Below are 19,406 nucleotides of genomic sequence, written 5' to 3' on the forward strand. Positions count from 1 at the left end.
CTCACATGGTGAAATTGTGGATAGAGCTTGCTACACACTTTGCTCAGACCCAATTGATACAAGGACATGTTACTCCTTGCCCCTATTGTTACATGATCAGCCTGTATACTAGAAGAAGGATATCCAAATGTGCCCTGGTAAAGTGGTTGTGGAAGTGCTCTAAAGTGGTCCAAAAAATATATAATGCCAGCCTCGTATGTAATTTTATATATGTAGAATTTCTAATAGCCACATTAAAAAGATGCAGAGCAAATAGGTGCAATTAATTTTAATAAAATATTTTCTTTCACCCAATAGATCCAGACTATTATCACTTCAGCATGTAGTCAGTGTAGAAATCATTAGTGAGTTATTTTACATCCTTTCTTTCATACTCACTCTTCAAAATCCAATGTGTATTTTACACTAACCACACATCTCAATTCTGATACTAAGCTAAATTTTCATCGGAAATACTTGTTCTGTATTTAGGTTTCATAAAATTTACATTTGCAAAAGTAGATTCACACACCTAAGTTGTTCCAAACATACCTAAAAGTTTTCTAATAACTGAATTGAGTATCTTTCTAAATTTAAATTAAAATTAATTAAAATTAAATAAAATTCAAAATTCAGTTCCTCATTTGGATTAGCCACATTTCAAGTGCTCAGTAGCCATATGTGAATAGCACAGTTCTAGAGAGACAAATAAGTTTAAAAAAAAAATCGTGGTTTCTTCATTCTTGGCACCCAGTGAAGGTAAATTAGGTGTTTCCCCAAAGCCCCCAAATAATTGTGTGTGCGTGCATGCGCGCAAGGGGAATAATGTTTGTTGTCTTAGTTATATTTGATTTAAATGAGCCAGCAAAGTTGTAATCAGAAAATGTGAGATTAAAATGTTAATTCTATTGTGGTGATGGAATATAGCCATCATTGAATCAATGTTAGTAACTAGTTCTGATTCCTTGAGGTCTGAAAGAGTGGTGATGTGATCTCTTTGGATATGGAAAAGAAGTGGTCAGCATCACATTAGCACAATCAGTATTCTGCTGACTTATAACTGATAGAATATTTTCAGGAAACGCCTCTAGTAGAACTAGATTTATCTCCTCTGTTGCTTCAGAGCTGCATAAGGAGGAGGAGCAAGCTAGTTTTGAGGTGATACGTCCTCTGTGGCTACCTTAACTACTGTGAACGTGAAATCTCATTCACATCCTACAAAATTTGAGTTGGTCAGTGCCATTTATAATGTCATTCTGTGAAATAATGAATTCAAGGTAGCCTTTGTGGCAGAGAATGTAATGATAGAGTTCCTCACCCTGTGTAAAGGTTGAGGGTTTTCTCCGGTAAATTGTCTCAGCGTATATTGATCTGGAAATCGAAATTCACTTGAGATTTTCTTTCAGGGTCTCTGACAGCATGCATTTTAACTTAGAATTTGTTCAACTCTGGATTTAAACAGAAAGCCCTTGAAGATGTTCACTTGTACCGAAAACCTTGTTGATTTCTATCCAAGTTCTCTGGAATTGAGATTTTTTCTTTTATAACAGACTAGTATCACAAGTTGTTTTGGCCCCTTGGGCTTAACAGATTTAAATTTTCACCGAAGTGCTTTAAAATGGATTTCACCTTTTTACCATCAGTTGACCACCCACTCACTCCCCTGCCTCACTACTTAATCTGCTCCTCACTCATCCATTATCTTACAGGGAATCAGGTGCCTGATCCATTATGAATATTGGGAGAATGTCGTGTCTTTTTTTAAAAAAAATTTAAACTCTTTTCCGCTGTGTTTCTTATTTTTGAAAGTCTTACAAATGGTCCTTGAATGCCTATTGTTTCCATGACATTTTCCCATGTAACATCTTTCAAGTGACTGAAATCTCCAATGCTGTCATTGTCCCAAAACTTCTTGTCTTAGCAAATGTAGCAATTACTGGAAAGGAAAGGTATTATGCAAATACAGGTAATCGGCTAATTTTTATGGTCGTGCGCATTTACTGTATCTTTTGCAAATTGATGGTTTTATAGGCAAGTGCATAATCAGTAACATTACATGAAGGAAATTTTAAAATGATTCATCCAAATTAAAACAGAAATGCCTACCTTCATGGTACAGCAGTTTCTGTGAAAGAGAGTAGCAAAATGTACACTGTTTTCGCCTTGTGTAGGCTGAATATTTGCCTGGGTATTTAGTAACCTGTAAGTTCTGACTTTCCTGCTTTGGTAGGACATAAACTAAAATTGGAATGATGCAGCATGACCCCAGCTCAAGGATGACATGCAAGTTTGTGAGGCATGCTGTATTTGCTTACACCTCAAGAGCACTTATCATATTTAATTACAGTTACTTATTTATGGGTCTCTCCACCTAGCTAACAGGGAGCTTCTTGAGGGCAGGGAATATATCTTACACATCTTTCTCTTAACACAGTGCCTGCAATGTAACAGTTGCTCATTAGCTATGGAATGAATTGAGTAGTTTTAATAAAATCTCATTAAAAGGCAAAAAGCGTGTTTATCAATCTCAAAGCAATTATTGTCCCAAAAGGCTGTATTAAAGTAGTGGTTCTCCACCTGGCTGCAGGTTAGAATCACCAGGGGAACTTTTAAAAAAGATCAATGTGAGGGCCTTGTGTCAGAGCAATGAAATCAGAATCTCTGGGAGTGGGTCCTGGTCATTGGTATTTTTTTAAAGCTCTCTAAGTGATTCTAATATGCAGCTATGATTGAGAATCATTGGTTTAAAACTTAGGTTACGTATGTAATATTTTGGGACTGGCTTTTCAGAGGCTTACAGTTTCTAAAAACTAGAATAAATGTTTTGGGAGAAGCATTGAAGCCAAAAGACCAAGACATGGATTTTATTTTCTCTACACTGTGTTTCTGGGCCTTGTTGTATATAAGAATTTTGTTTCAGCCTGTGTTTGGCTTTGCTTTTGGGGGTCTTTTAAGATTCATGTTGATTTATGACACTCATCTAATGCTAACATGGTGATTGTCTGATGTTTGGAACAACACAGAACAAGGATTGCTTCAGTAACAGTTGATGATGGCTGTCTACTATAATGACAATTTAATATTAAGAAATCTGTCAGTTTAGTATGGCTCGTGTTTGGACATATGCTCTATTAAAAGGGTGTAGTTAAGTTGCTTATATACTTTAAATTTCATACTTGCGATTCCAGTAATGCTGTTTGCCAGAGAATTGAGTTAAATGCAGCCTTTATGTAAATAACAGATTAATAATATATAGAATATACAATATAGCATAGAGAAAAATTCAGCTTTGCTAATTTGCCCTAATTACTGTGGCTTTCACATGTACTGATTGGCCCAGTGATTTGGGTTTCTAGTACCACAGTGGGGAGTATTATGTCATGTTGGAACATCTTTCCTGGGAATTTTAACTAGGCATGGAAGGTAAAATGTTAGGAAAAGGTCAAGTGTGAGCCTGAAGGATCCAAGAATTTTCCAGAAATGAGTAGATGTTCCGTGAAAGAAGTGCTTGATCAGAGTGACAATCATGTAACAAGGGGAAAGAAGTACAATCACCAGCTACTGTGCTGGTGCCCTAGAAAGATCCAGGTTGTGGGGGTTCAACTGAAGTTCCGCAGAGGGAAAACCTGTTTCACACAGGGTGTGAATTCCTACACATGACAGGCTTTATTGGGAGGAGGTAAGTGGTGTTGATTCCTGATGATGGAATTTGATGCCAGGACCACTTTGCAGGGAACTGAGCTATTCAGTTGCTTTTCTGCATGTGCACAGCCTTCTCAGAGTATCTTCATGTCTGCTTTTTACAGACTGCTTTAGGACTTGGAGTTTCTGAAGTGTGGTTTGCACATTGTCTTCATAATGCTTCCTGTGACTGACATGTTTTATGGCCTTCACATATACAGTTCACCCCCCTCCATTTTTCCCTTGTATCTACAAGAGTTTCACCTGCCAAACTCTCTCTCTCTAAGGTCCCTTGTGTTTCTGGGTATTTCCTTTAAACTGAAAATTCTTTCACCATCTCCAGTTACAGCTCTACTCAGTAAATTAACAAAGGAAGTGTACCTCACTTTCTGAGATTGTTCTTGAATTATTGCATTTTTGTAAATGTTTTCACATTTTAAATGTGGCAGAAGCAGTTTAAAGGAACTTTGACGTAAGATTGTTCACAAGTAAAAAAAAAATCTTCTATAACTTAACATGCCTGCTTCATAAGGGGAGTTGACATTTATGTCTTCTAATATTAGGCATTTTACATATGTTATCTCCTTTCCTTGTTCCCATTTTACAGAAAACACTTGAGATTCAGAGGGGGGTGAGTAACTTGTCCAGGATCACTTGGGAATCCTGTCATTTCTAAACTGTTCATTTCATGTTGCATTCTGCTGTTGATTCCAGTTGTGAAAATGCTTCATTGAGTTTCCTTAAAGTAAGGCATATGCCTTCATTTTCAGAGTTTATTTACTGCAATTTTTTGTTTGTTTCGGCCACATAGCACACCTTGCGGGATCTTAGTTCCCTGACCAGGGATCGCACCCAGGCCCCCTGCAGTGGACGTGTGGGGTCCTAACCACTGGACCACCAGGGAATTTCCTATTTACTGCAAATTTTAATTGTTCGACTTTCTGGTTAAATTTCTTACCTCTTCAGTAGTTCCATACTACTGTTTGTTGTCTCATCTGTTTTGCTTTTCTTTTTGTCTTTCTCTCTAATGAAATCTCGACGTTTGCCACCCAAACTGATGAAGTTTATGCATTCTTTAGCCATAGAAATATAGAATCTTGACCATCTATCCAAAATATAATTTGTTTTGGAACTTTCTCTACCTCTTTTACTCTCCAATTTTTTCTTTCCAACTCCCCTGCCCCAACAGACATGATAGTTGATTGATTACTCCTAATTTGCCAAACCAGAAGTAATGAGGTTTCAGAGATAGGTGTTTGTTGGGAGTGGGGTGGGGTTGTTTCCACAGGGTAGTTATTCATATATCCTGTGATAAAAATACTGAAATTGTGTTCTTTGACTCTCAAAACTGTGTAGTGAACCACAGCTGCTGAGTGGTGAGCGTCTCAGCTGTCTGCCAGCACTGCACACCTACATAATCAAGTGACTGAGTTACTGCTGCAGAGCAGGTACCAAACCCCAGCCACAAGCTGATGGGGTTAACAGCTCTCACATTTCTGGTTTTATTTTTTAGTTGCGTCTGAGAGTGCAGATTCTAAACCATCAAATATGGCATTGGATTTATACTGCAGGGTTCAAGATACTATAGGACCTGCTCTCCTTTCTCTCCCAGAGTCACCCATTTATCTTGGTGTTGCATCTTTCAGCTGAGTAAAATGTAATTACCCTGATGGCCAGTCCCTTTGTATCTGTGAGGGGGTTGGTTTTAGGACGCCCCCCCCCACACACACACTAATACCAAAATTCGTGGATGCTCAAGTCCCTTATATATAACGGCATAGTATTTGCATGTAACTAATGCACATCCTCTCTTATACTTTGTCATCTCTGGATTACTTAAAATATCTAATACAATGTAAATGCTATGTAAATAGATGCTGAGAGGCAAATTCAAGTTTTGTTTTTTGGGAACTTTCTGGAATTTTTTTTCCAATATTTTCAATCCACAGCTGGTTGGATATGCAAATAAAGAACCCTGAGGAGAGCCTAGTGTGTTTTGCTATGATTTGATTGTAAAGCCCAAGTCAGTATAGGGAGAGTCTCTCTTTGACTTTCTGCACTGGGAAGATTTTGCTTCTGAAGCTAGTTTGACTTGAAGTTCATGTATGTTTCCAAGTTTGAGATTTAATAATATTCTACTACTTTCTTTTTATTAATTAGTTTTTATAAAATTATAAAATGAATTTTAAATTATAGATGATACAAAGGTAAATAGTGAATCTCTCCTTTCTCCCACCATCCATAGCTCTGTTCTCCAGAGGTAACCATTGTCCAGTTTTAGTACACCTTTCTGGAAGTTTTTTGTTTAAAAAACTGAAATATTCATTTTACATTGGAAATAGTATATCTGATGGCCTTTCCATATCCATCTATATATCTGTCTAACTCTCTCTCCCCTTAAACTGCTGCCTAGTATTCCGTGATGTGGATTGGTACTTTGTCTTTGAATTGAGTGCAGGCCATTTCTAAGTGATCATTGCTGGAAACATACAGGAGTTTGGGTGAGAAGTCTGGAATGATAGTGAAGATTTGGGAATCAACTGTGTGGAAGTTAAACTGTGAATGAGTGAATTCTTTGGGATTGATGGAGCTCATGGGGGGGTTGTGGTTTGGAGTATAACTCACAGAGTTAGAAGAATTGGAATAGCTGGACATCATAGAAGTGTCGAGGTGGGGCAGATCAATAATGTAAATGCCAACACACTGATTGAGGACCAAGAAAAGGCTTGTCTATAACAGAGGCAATTTAAAGCATCTATCAAAATGAATGTAATGTTTAATATTCCATTCATGGTGTAACTGAAAAGCGAGATTCTGGCTTCGTTTCTGTGGATGTTGGTAATATTATCCTGTCTCTCTGTGAATCTTTCTCAACACCAACATATTTAGGGTAAAAAAAAAAAAAGGAGTACTTTTTCTTTTCACTGTAATTGTGTTTTGCAGATTCTGAAAACCATTTGGTTTTCCTAAGATTAGGTCTTTTTGATTCCCAAGCTTGGTGCATAACTTTCAATTAAAGGACGCCTTTAATGAAATGACAAAGTAAGTTTTAGGTACTTTTACTTTTAAGTTTTTGATATTTGTCAAACCATTGTTCTTTTATTAAATCCTTCACCTATAGGGAACTGAATTCTTCCTTGCCTCAAGGGTTTTGGTCCCAGTTGGATTAATTGTAGTACTCTCTCCTCCCCTTTCACATCCCTCTTCCCCCCATCACCCCAAACTAAATTTGTTAATAGGCTTTTTTTAGTTGTCCACATCCAGTCGCAATAAGAAACAATTATTTTATCGCACTTAAGCCAATTTCTTTGTATCTAAGTGTATATTATTTCATTTCAACTTCTTGTATTCTGTTACACATTATCTTTTTTTTCAATCTTTGTTCTTTTGATATACTTCTTTGTTAACCATTGTTCTGAATTTTTGAATCATTTACAGATAGGAATGGTTGTGCTCTCTCTATCTCAGTGTTCTCTCTCTCTCTCTCAATAATAATCAAAATATAATATGTTGAATCTGTATTAGGCTTGATACCTACTTTCTCCCAAACATATGGATTGACAGTGCTTTGTAGCTTGTAAGGCAGCCCCCTAAGATCTGATCTGGTAACCTTTGGGTACATTGTCACCATTTTCTCCTTATTTATAAAAGGAATGATAGCTGCTTCATCAACCATTTGCATGGATTAGTGATGCGAAGTGCAGCATACGTATTTTTTATTTCTAGAATGTCTCTGAGATACTCAAATTACTTTTGGCAGCTATGTAGATAAGTTTCAACAATTTCCAAATGTGCACTTTCTCAGTGCTAAACACAGGCTCTATTACATAAATAATATGGTGAAATGAACATTCTTTTTCTACCATGTGTGTAAAATTGTTAGTGGTGCTAACATTCATTCATTTTTTTCATTTATGCATTCATTTCTAGCTGTGTGACCCTGGGCAAGTTAGTTAACCTCTCTGAGCCTTGGTTTCTTTATATGTAAAATGGGGGTGATAGCATATACCTTGCAGGGGTGTTGTGTGGATTGAATAACATGATCTATGTAAAATGTCTAAAGGTTGTTATTTAAATTGCCATTATCATTATTATTCACCAAATACCCTAGTTCTCTGGCCTCAAGGATGCCTTTGTCTATGAGAGAACTTGACAAATAGTTAAAACCTAATTTAAGTAGACTTAAGTCCTGTTAAGGTCAGGATTGCATCTGACTTGTTCACCTAGTATCCTCAGCATAACTTGGCAACTGACATGTAGTCAGTACTCAGGAGTTGTTGAAGGAGAGTGTGTTAAGTGAGCAGTCCAGAGACTGTGTCCACCTAGTAGGAGAAGGAAGTTGGGAAAATCTTTTCAGAGGGGGTAAGGCTTGAATGATTTGTCAATCTTCCTAGGTAACTTACTTAATCTTTTTAGCCTTGTCTCCTCATTTAGAAAAAGGAGTAGAGGAAGACAGGTAGGGAAAATTAAAGAAATCTTAGTTTTTAAAAACGTTCACCCTATTTTATTTTTTAAATTAATAATCCTGATTCTTTAGAGCAACTTTATGTTCACAGCTCCTATTTTAGTTTTAGTGACACAGGTAACGTGAAAAATTTAGACAAAAAGTATAAAGCTAAAGTTTTCAGGGACAACCTTAGGAATTTGTTGTTGTTCTCAGATCCTATGGCTTGAGTGCTCATTATGTGCTGGGCATGGTGTTAAATTCTTTATATTTTTCTAATTTAACCTTGGCCACAACCCTTCCTTTTGAGGCAATCACCTCCCTCCCCATTTTACAGATGAGGAAACTGAGGAATACGGAGATTAGTAACTTGCCCTGAGCAAAGTGGCAATAATAGGTGGCAACGTGGGGGTTTGCACCTGAATGTAAGTGGCCTGTCTAAGCTCCTGCTCTTCAGTACTGTTACACTGCTTGTCATTTAGTATAAGCAGATAGATTGTCTTTTAAGAGGTATTCCTAAATGTAAGACTCTAATATTCTGATGTTAGATGTTTTAGCAGATTAATAGAATGTCTTTTATTGGGTAACACCTTTTTGAGATATAATTCACATACCACACAGTTCACCCATTTAAAGTGCACAATTCATTGGTTTTTAGTATAGTCACAGGGTTGTACACAGTGACCATAATAAATTTTTGAACATTTTCGTCACCCCCAAAAGAAACCCTGTATACTTTAACTTTCACTCCCCATCCCTCCCTGCCCTAGGTAGTGACTAATCTACTTTCTGTCTCTGCAGATGTACCTATTCTGGACATTTCATGCAAATGGAATCATACAACATGTGGCCTTTTGTGACTGGCTTCTTTTTCTAAGCATGATGTTTTCAAGGTTCATCCATGTTGTAGATGTATCAGAACTTCATTCCTTTTTTTAAGGCCCAATAATATCCTATTGTGTGGCTAAACCACATTTGTTGATCCACTTGTCAAGTGATGGGCCATTTGGGTGCTTTTCACTTTTTGACTATTATAATTAGGCCTGCTGTGGACATTTATGTACAAGTTTTGTTTTTATTTCTCTTGGATTTATACTTAGGAGTGGAATTGCTGGGTCAAATGGTAACTCTCTCTGACTTTTGGAGGAATGCCAAACATTTTTCCAAAGTGTCTGTACCACTTTACATTCCCACCAGCAGTCTATGAGGGTTAGAATGCTTCTCAATCATGTGAGTACTATCAGCGTTTGCCTGCAGAGTCTGTTCGACACACTGTGACATAAAGCCAATTTTATGGGTTGGTCAACCTTTTATCTCACGAACATATTTATACTGATTTTCAACAGTTTTAGATATTGTAGACTAAGGTTGGCAAACTATCTGTGAACTACCAGATAGTAAATATTTTAGGCTTGACAGCCACACATCTGTCACAGCTACTCAACTCTGCTGTTGTAGTGTGAAGACAACCATAGGGAAACAAATGAGTGTGGCTGTGCTCTAATAAAAGTTTATTTACACAAATAGGTGGTGGGCTAGATTTGGCCCTTGGGCTGTTTGCTGATCCTGTTGTAGATTAAAAATGAAACTGGAGCTGACTGTCCAGTTCCCATTCTTGTTTACCCTCAAGGTTGGATTGTTCTTTCAGTGGTGTGAGTAGCTCCATAGTAAGTAGATTGTTTCCTCAAAATATAAAGATATTAGGACTGGCCCACTGGACTGTTTTCAGTGTTAAATGGGGAAGTAATATACACTTAGGGTTTTTTTTTTTTCCTGCTTTTGGATTCTCTTTTTGATCCTAGGTTAAAGGGGAAGAAACCCATTAAAATTCTGCTAAGATTGTCTGACCGGAGGCAGTATAAATATGGAGTGCTTGAAAAAAAGTTGTTTACTTCATTCTTGCTTACTGCCTGTAGAATGGATGAAAGCAGAGTAGAGAACATACTAGAAATTGTCAGAAATGGAAGATTTTTTAAAATATTAGCTGCAATAAAGTCAGGGGAAACATCACTAGCTTAATCTCCATCCCTAATTAGAGTTGTAATGTGCCATCTCTGTATATTTTACGACTTCACCAAGAGCCCTTGCTAGAGTCATTGATTGGGTTTATGGTTGTGTAGTGTAAATAAAACTTCAAATTCTATTTTGTGTCTGGAATCCATTTTACTCAATATATTTGGTGGTAGTCGACATACACTATTTAGAGTGCTTTGTGGCTTAAAAAAAAACTGTCATTGCCTCTTATGTACATAGGAAAGATAGTATTCTTTGAGCTTATAGATTTACATAATTTGTTTGCAAGGCTGTTCTAGATTATAATTTTTAAGTGTTGAGAAAAGCTCCAAAGATTATGTTAAAAGAGGGAATTTTGTATCGGCTTTTGTCTTTGCATTTGGACATTTAACAGATGAATTAATTGTTCATGATGTGAAATTTCAAAACCGAGACAAGGAGAATCCCAGAATATATATTTAGGAAACAGCCATATATAGGATTTATGGATTTTGTAGTGTTCTTTTATGTAACTTCCCCAAATTTCATTATGGCCACAGTGTCTACATCTTAACTGCAAGCAAAATGAGGTGGAAAGATTCTAAAGTTGTAGTCTCTGATAGATTGGGCACTGAATCTAAATTACCTACATTTACAGAACAGCATTTCATCTACTAGATCGTGTTACATTGTCAAGTGGAAGAATGATCATGTTGGAATCTATTTAGACTACTTACTTTGATGAAAATACTTCTTAAGTTGGCTTCAGAGAACAGTAAAAGGCATTTCTTCCTATGATGATCTGTGGACAGTATTACTTATATTACATTATTTAGGTTAGAAGTTTTTACTGAATTCCATCTCAGCCATTAGTTGAGAAGCAGAATGGTGAGCTTTTATTTATGTAGAATCTTTACTGGTCTTCTTAGGCTTAATATTGTCTTAACTGGATTTTTGTCCCAGCAGTAATATCTGGCATTGAATTTGAGATTATCTTTTTAATAATTTTTTCCTTTAATGTAGTCACTTGTAAAATAATTAGATACTTATAAAACAAATAAGGCGTATTCATTAAGGACTTTAATTATATTTCATGTAAATTTAAAAAAATTGTTACTGGAGTATTCAGATCACAGGTTAAAGTGAGAATGTAATTATCTCACATTATAATCAACATATGTAATGCTTTTAAAAGCATGCTAATAAGAATGGAAAAAACCTACTGACCATATATACTGTAGATTATTTTTCTTTCTTTTTAAATACATTTCCCTCTTAAAATGGATGTAAAAATAATTTGTGTAAATATCTATTCAAATGAATACATTATCATTGTTGCAGAAGGAGCCTGGGAATCTAGGCTTGCTGCTCCACTTTTTGGATTATCTCCATTAATAGTATTTCTCCCATTGCTGAGTGTTTCTGTTGTACTGCTGGGAAGGGATCACCATACTTCCATAATCTATGACCCACTTGCATTAAAGGTCGAGCGTGCTTTAAATTGCCATCTGATTAAAGTTCAGCCTTCTTGGTTAGACTTGCCTGGATGTGAATATGGACTTGAAGATCTTATTAGAATGATATTTTTCCCCATGAAGACACATTCATAGATATAGTCTTGGAAAGACATGTACAAGTTGGATCTGTTAAGTGCAGTTTAAAACTTACTAGGAAAAATAGTATTTTAAGGAAAATAATTGTGACAAATCAGCATTTGGTTTGTTTTCCTCAGTTTCTTCATCTTGTAAAAGGATAGTAAAGACTATATTATCTGCCTCGTTTTGTCCTCATGAACATAAAATGACACAGTTCTTCAAAAGTCTTAAACTACCTTACATATATTATTTTGAAATGAAGCACTTCTAATTAGAAATGGGCTTTGTTAAATTTTTTTTGATTTTGCAAGAGTCATTTATCATTGTCTTTAAAACTGATTTGATTTTCTTGTTTGATTTCTAGGGCTTAATACTTCTCAAATCTTTATAGGACTTAGAACATGTTGGGTGAAAATGTTGAATAAAGAGATTTGAGGAAGAATTTGTGTATTTTACTGATGGGGGTAATGTTTACACTGAAGTCAAAGTGAAGAAAAAAATTCTGACTAGTGTTTCCCCTTGCTTTCCTTTAAATTACTTTATTTGAGCTTTGAAGTTTGGAGCTTACAAGTGACAAATTTTTATGGCCAATCTGGTGTGAACTTTGGCATCTACTTTAAATGTTGAACTTCCTGTTTAGTACTGAGGTCTAGAGCAGTGGTTCCCAAAGTGTGGACCTCATCCTGACCAGCAACAGCAGTATCAACTGGGAATTTGTTAGAAATGCAGATTCTTGGGCCCCAGCCCTATAGATCAGAAGCTCTGGGGGTGGGACCCAGCAATCTCCATTTTAACAGTTCTTCAAGGGATTCTGAGGCCCACTAAAGTTAGAGAACCATTGATTTAAAACTCTAGATCAGAGCTCAATAAACTATGGCCCGTGGGCCAAGTCGGCCCACTGTCTGTTTTTGTAAATAAAGTTTTTCTGGAATATAGCCACACTCATTCATTTAAATAATGTCTGTGGCTGCTTTCACACTACAAGGACAGAGTTGAGTAGTTGCAGCAGAGACCATATGGTCTACAAAGCCTAAAATATTTACTTTCTGGCCTTTAACACAAAAAGTTTGCTGATCCCTGCCCAAGTGGAAGCCTTAGTACTGTTTTCTTGCACATAATACTGAACTACAAATATCTGAAATCAGTAGGTAAACAGCTCTTTTTTTTTGCCTTTACACCTGACCCTATTATTTCTATAAACCCGTTGCTGTCTCTGATATCAAATTATTACTCAGTGACTAGAGACTTGTGAATGAAAATAATATACTGCTGTGCCCTTGCCTTCTATGTTTGATGATAGTGGTACCCTGTTTAACAATTCTGTGACATTTCCTCACTGATTTTGCACTGGTATGTCCTTGGTTTTGCTGTACTCTTGTGTAACCTAACTTAATTATCTATTATAGTCTTCATTTCTCCCAATTCTTGCTGCCTTTTTACTTTCCCAAGAGAAAATCCATTTTGACTGCTAAGTTTAGGAACTCAAGGGAGCTGTTTGGTGTACTCTAAGCCATTGAAATAGCACCATCCCATCTGGAAAATTTTTATCCTGGGCCTGGAGTGCTTTAGTCACTTGTACTTCACAAGGATGTTTATGAGCATGTAGATAATGAATATTGTGGGTAATCTTAGAATGTTTACTCGACGAGTTTTTGTTAGTCTTCCCATAACCAAAGATGGCTATTTCTATCCTTAATTGGAATATTATAATGCACCCTCAATATTTTTTTGTATTTGCTCTCAGACTTTAAGGTAATTGGTGGTCAGTGTCATATAAAATACAAGAACGGAATTTCAATGTTGTTCTTATCGATGCACTTGAAATCTTTGTCTACTTACACCACTGAAAGAAGTGAAGAGAAAAAAAGTTTTAAAAAGGGCCTTCTCCCAGTTTCCATTAGTTCTTTTAGTAAGATCAGGCAAAAGTGTTGTTTTCGCAGCTGTGACTCCCTGGTTGCACACGGCTGATGTTTTAAATTAGGAAACATGAGTTGGCCGAATGATACTGAGCTGTATTATTGGTGAGTTTCTCAGGTCCGTGATTTCTTTCAGTCAGATTGGGTTGACTACTTTGGTAGGGGATGCTGGCTAAGACACAAGAAATAGTGAGCTTCAGACTGGGAATGATTGAGTTAGACCTTTCATTTAGGCTTTGCCGTTCAAGTTAATTCATACCTTTTGCCCTGCTTACTCATCCCAGAGGCGAAGTACAAGGAGAGAGGGTCAGGCAAAGGCCAGCCCTGAGTGTGTGGCTACTTAGGTCTGTTGTCAAAAGCAACCCATGTACAGGAGAATTTGAGTTTTACTGTTTTGTACAATGTGCTGTGGAAATGCAGTGTTTTAAACACTAAATTGTTATTTATAGTGATGAATAAAATGTGAACTCTTTACAAGAGAGCAGTGTTCTGCAGCCTTATTGTCCCAGTCAGCACAGTAGCCACCCACATGCATCATCTGAACACCTCATCATTTCTGTTTTATCTACCTGAAATAGGGGTCAGGGATGGGTGGTGATGAAAGCTTGGGAAATCACGCCACACTTTAGGCAAGAGAAGTGCTCTGGTGACTCTGGCTGTGTTGTTCTCCCTTGGTATGAGTCTGGGACAGCCCTGTGGAGGCTGGAGGTAAGCTTTAATAACTCCTTTTGTTCCTTGGCAGCTGTCTGTACTTGGGAGCTGGGTGCTACTTCCCTAGAAGCAACTGCTGTAGACAAGTTCTGCCAAATGTGTGGATTTTAAGCCATTTTAAAGGCTATAAAGTTCAGACTCAGAATTTCTTGGTAGGCAGAGAGTGTCATTTAAGGGTACTTATGCTGCAGGGATAAAGTTCATTATGAAATAGACATTGCAACAAGGCCTCCATGTGACATAAACTTATTGAAGCTTGTGTACTTTTAAAACCAAATATTTCTTTAATGTATCTTTTAAGCTTCATTAGGTCAGGATTCATGGCTGTCATAGCCACTGCTGTATCTCTATACCTCGGACAGCATCTGGCACATAGTCAATGTTCATTATGTAGTTGTTGAGCCAATTCAAAGTAGGGGAGGACTTAGCCGAACACATTAGAAAAGATAAAATCTGACCCATGATGCACAAAGTCAGGAGTTCAGATTTTCATTTAGTGCTAATATTTTGCTGCTTCAAAAACCATCTGATTCTCATAATGTCCCTTTGAGATAGGTTAGCAGATACAGAATTGTACAGTATATGCTGAACATAATGATGGAATCCCAAATAACACTTAGCTTCCCTATTGAGAACTGTCAGATCATTGTTATAATTAAACTAGATGAAGAAAAGACATTTCTAAGGTTGAAATGAAATGGAGAATTTTATGGTGAGTAAAATTACTAATACTTGCTTACCTGTCTAAAACTGCTTCCTCATTTGTAAAATGGAGACAGTAGAATCTATCTGATAGGATTGTTTTAACAACTAAATGAGACAGTGGGTATAAAGTTCAGTTCCTGGCACCTTGCAAGTGCTCAATAAACATGAGTTGCTTTCATCATCACCAGTAAGTTTTGAGAGCCAGGCTCTGTGCCAAGTACATCCTCCTTCCAAGTGTTGTACCAATTTCCCTTTCCTCTCTCCTTGCTGCCTCACTCCTAGTTCCATCTGGGGCATCCAGGGTGAGGTATGAAGCTGGGCTTGACCTTCAGTCACCTAGCGAGTCCCACTTGACCTTGAGCAAAGGTAAGGGACCAGACGCTAAATCCTGCCATCTGCCTAATACTCTAGCCACTGGCCAGACATGGCTATTTAAAGTTAAATAAAATTTAAAATTCATTGAATAGACGCTTCTCCAAAGAAGATTTACAAATGGCCCGTAAACCTGAAAAGGTGCTCAACATCATTAGTCATTAACAAAGTGCAAATCAAAACCACAATGAGATAACACTTAACATGCACTAGGATGGCTAGAATCAGAAAGACAGACAATAACAAATGTTGGTGAGGATGTGGAGAAATTGGATCTCTCGTACATTGCTGATGGAAATGTAAAATGGTGCAACCACTATGGAAAACACTCTTGCAGTTCCTCAAAAAGTTAAATATAGTTTCTACAACCCAGCAATTCCACTCCTAGATATATACCTAGGAAAACTGAAAACATACATTCACACAAAAACTTGTATATCAGTGTCCATAGCAGTATGGTTCTTAATAGTCAAAAGGTGGAAACAACCCAGATGTTCACTGACTGATGAATGGATAAACAAAATGTGGTACTTGTACACAGTGGAATAGTATTCGGCCATAAAGGAAATAAGAAATGAAGCGCTGATATGTGTTACCACGAGAATGAACCTTGAAAACATTACACTAAGTGAAAGAAGCCAGATGGAAAAGACCATATATTGTATGATTTCATTTATATGAAATGTCCAGAATGGGCCAGTCTCTTGAGACAGAAACTAGATTAGTGGTTTCCAGGGGCTGAGGGGGAAGGAGAAGATAGGGAATGACTGCTAATGGGTGTGGAGTTTCTTTGTGAGATTATTAAAATGTTCTGGAATTAGATAGTGCTTACTGATCAAGACACATCTTTGTGAATATACTAAAAAACACTGAATTGTATACCTTAAAAGGGTGAACTTTATGATATATGAATTATATCTTCCTCACCTTGTCTGTTTTTTCTGCGTTTCTTCTCCCATTTCTTAGTCTTGGTATTTGTCTTTCCTTAGTCTTGGTATCTGTCTTTCATGTTAGAGGTATCCCTCATGCTAGTTGAGCAGGTTGTTTCTGTTATGGAAAAGTTGATTGGAAACTCAGTGTACGTGAGTGGGGCTTGTTGACTAATGGGCTTCCCTGTGGTGTGATTGGGAGAAACTTGGGTATTTATGAGGAACTACCTCTGAAGTTTTTTGTTTGTTTTTCCTTAAGCCAGTCAGTTTTTCTACTTAGAACTCCTTGTGGAGGGGATTTGGGGGTAATAAGCTAAAATCTAGTATTCAGAAGCCCAGTCTGGAAAGGGCAGGGTCTTTCACCGCTGGTTGTGCAGATTTTTACTTCTTCATTTTTTTTTTTTAGTTAAGCATCCCATTTCTATTCTCAGTATAGCAGGTGTTCCTGAGTTTGGGGACTCTGGTTCAACCTCTTCGGAAAGTCTGCTGTATGGAGAAAAGGCTCTGGTTGAGGAGAAAGAATTTGAGAGTCTTACTACTGTTTTAAAGGATCCCCTCCACCCTATTTCCTTCAGGTGTCCCTGGAAGCTTGAATTTTTGAACTTTTACCTTCTGCTTTTTTAAGGTCTTCAGGAATGAACTAGCTTACTTACTTCAGTTTAGATGCCCCCACTGGAGTTACTTGGCAGAAGAAGGTTAGTTACCCCTTTTTCAAATGCTTTTCATCTAAAATTTTGTGGACCTCTCTCTTTTACTGTCAGATTCTCTCCCAGTTTCTTGATCTCATTGGTTTATATCTTTTCTAATTCTTCACTCTCGTGGCTTCTGAAGGGAGGTAGATCAATGCTTATGTTCAATCAGCTATATTTAATCAAAAGCCCCTCCGTTCCTTGAAACCCCCTCTTTTTCTTAGATGTCTAATTACTTCTTGGACATCTGGTTCCATGATTAGAATATGAGCTTCTCAAAGGCAGGAACCAGGGACTTTATATCTCTAGCACTTATATAATGTAAGGAGTATAGTAGGGTTATTAAATGCTTGGACTTTGAATGTATGCCCCAATCCATGCCTTCAAAGTTCAGGCAGTTTACCAGTCTGCCTTGGCTTTTACTTTCTTCTTGTGTAGAAATTCAAACCGAACAGTGAAATCCTTCTGGTAGGTAAACTGGGAAGCTCTCCTCTTTCCTTGATCCTTGCTTATTCCTTATCCACGTTGCATCTAATGCAAGGCCTCACATGCATCCAACCTTACAGAAACCCAAGAATATGTCAGAGCTTTAAGCCCCCTATGGCTGTCTCATTCCCCAGAGCTCCCTTTTATGTATTTGGCTGAGGTCTTGTTTGCCCCAACCGTTATTCCAGGCTTAGGCAGCTGTGATATTTGATTGTTTGTTAATGATCCCTATTGTCTTCGATAATGCTGCAGGCTTGGGGCTTTGCCTTGGAGCTCCACATCTGGTCCGCTCCCCTTAATGGTAGTGTCAGTGTCTGCAGAGCTACAATGCCACAGGATTGTAGTGAGGGTAATGGAAGCAGCCCCAAGTTAAAATGCCAGCGGACCCTGCTTGTCTTACCTAGGATTGCTAGTACCTGCCACAGAAGTCCTGCTCCCCCTCTTAGATTTTCAATATATTTTTTATACCCGTTTATAGTTTGATAGCTTTTCATTTAGTATAAGTACTTCTTCATGTCCTTGATAATTCATTATAAATAATTTCTGATGACTGGGTATCATCTCATCATTTGGATGTCTCATAATTTATTTGATAATTCCCCTGTTGTTGGACTTCAGATAATTACATGTTTAATTTGTTTCTCTTTCCCAAAAGGCTCTAAACTCAAAGAGGGCTGGGACTGCTTTGTTTACTATTTCATCTTCAGTGCCTGACACAGTAATTTTTGTTGAAAGGTTTTTTCCTTAAATTTTAAAATATTATAATAAATAACACTGAAGAATATCTTACTGCCAAAGCTTTATTCACATTTCAGATTATTTTCTAAGAATGGCTTCCAGAAATGTCATTGTCTGGTCAAAGGACAGAGACATTTTTAAGCCTCTTGACGTAGGTTGCCCAATTGATTTCTAGAAAGGTTCTACCAGAATGTCTTCTTTTAGCAGCAAATGGTATCCCTAACTGTTGCATTGTGCATTTGGCAACATTGAACATGCTAAATTGCTTAAGTTTTATTGACCTGATGGGCAAAAATGTTCTCATTGAATTATTTTGTCTTTTTGATAACCAATGAAAGTATTCATTTTCCTCATGTTTAATTTTTTTGTATTCCTTCTATAAATTGGCCATTTGGGTATTCCCCCCATTTTTCTATTAGTTGCCTAGTGTTTTTCTTGCTAACTTATCTAAACTTTATGTATCAAATATATTAATGTATTATCATTGTCTTTCAAATATTTTTCAAATTTTTCATTCTGATTCTGATGAGTTTGGATGTGTGGAAACTGACAATCATACAGAAGAAGCCTCTTTATTTGGTGTGATTAGATCTCATAGCTGGTCTGCTTGATAGGAAGGGGTATCCTAAAGAAGTTTATGTATCTTCAACATTAAAACTTCAGAATACACATTAAGTAGCTAATCCTTTTATCTTGGGCTGCTTTTCTTTGAATATGAGTCTAATTGATTAAAAAATCTGTTATATATATTTTCTTTTTGACATCTCACCCAAAATTCATCATCAGTGATTTCTAGTTTTAGTTTCTTTAGAGTGATATCTTAGTGAGCTGTAATGAGTGCAGAATCCTTTCAGGTATTTTATAGTCCCCGCCCCCGGCCAAGTCTTTTGCAGGTTTGTCATCCATATTTGATTCAGCATCACCTTTGTCTGGTCTTTCTAGCCAGTTCCTGTTTTTGCACTCACCTCCAGTGGATGCGACATATAATTAAGAATTATAGTAACAGGTACACAACTAGCATAAAGAGGAACATATTTGGGAACAAACATGAATAACTCTTGGCAAGTAGGCAACTTAATTTGTAGAGCTCGTGGGCAGGTGTACCACACAGTAGCCTGTTAGCCTTGAGCAGTCACCGTGCTGTGGGTGTTCATTACATTTCTACACAG

General features: G+C 37.1%; 1 protein-coding gene and 1 pseudogene across 10 annotated transcripts in view; both read left to right on the forward strand.

Moving 5' to 3' along the window:
- Positions 1–19,406, forward strand: part of CASK (calcium/calmodulin dependent serine protein kinase) — a 354,245-nt gene that overhangs the window by 1,451 nt on the left and 333,388 nt on the right. The window lies entirely within an intron of this gene.
- Positions 2,196–2,290, forward strand: LOC130842749 (U6 spliceosomal RNA; annotated as a pseudogene).

The sequence above is a fragment of the Hippopotamus amphibius genome, chromosome X (genome assembly GCF_030028045.1).
Source record: "Hippopotamus amphibius kiboko isolate mHipAmp2 chromosome X, mHipAmp2.hap2, whole genome shotgun sequence".
NCBI lineage: Eukaryota > Metazoa > Chordata > Mammalia > Artiodactyla > Hippopotamidae > Hippopotamus > Hippopotamus amphibius.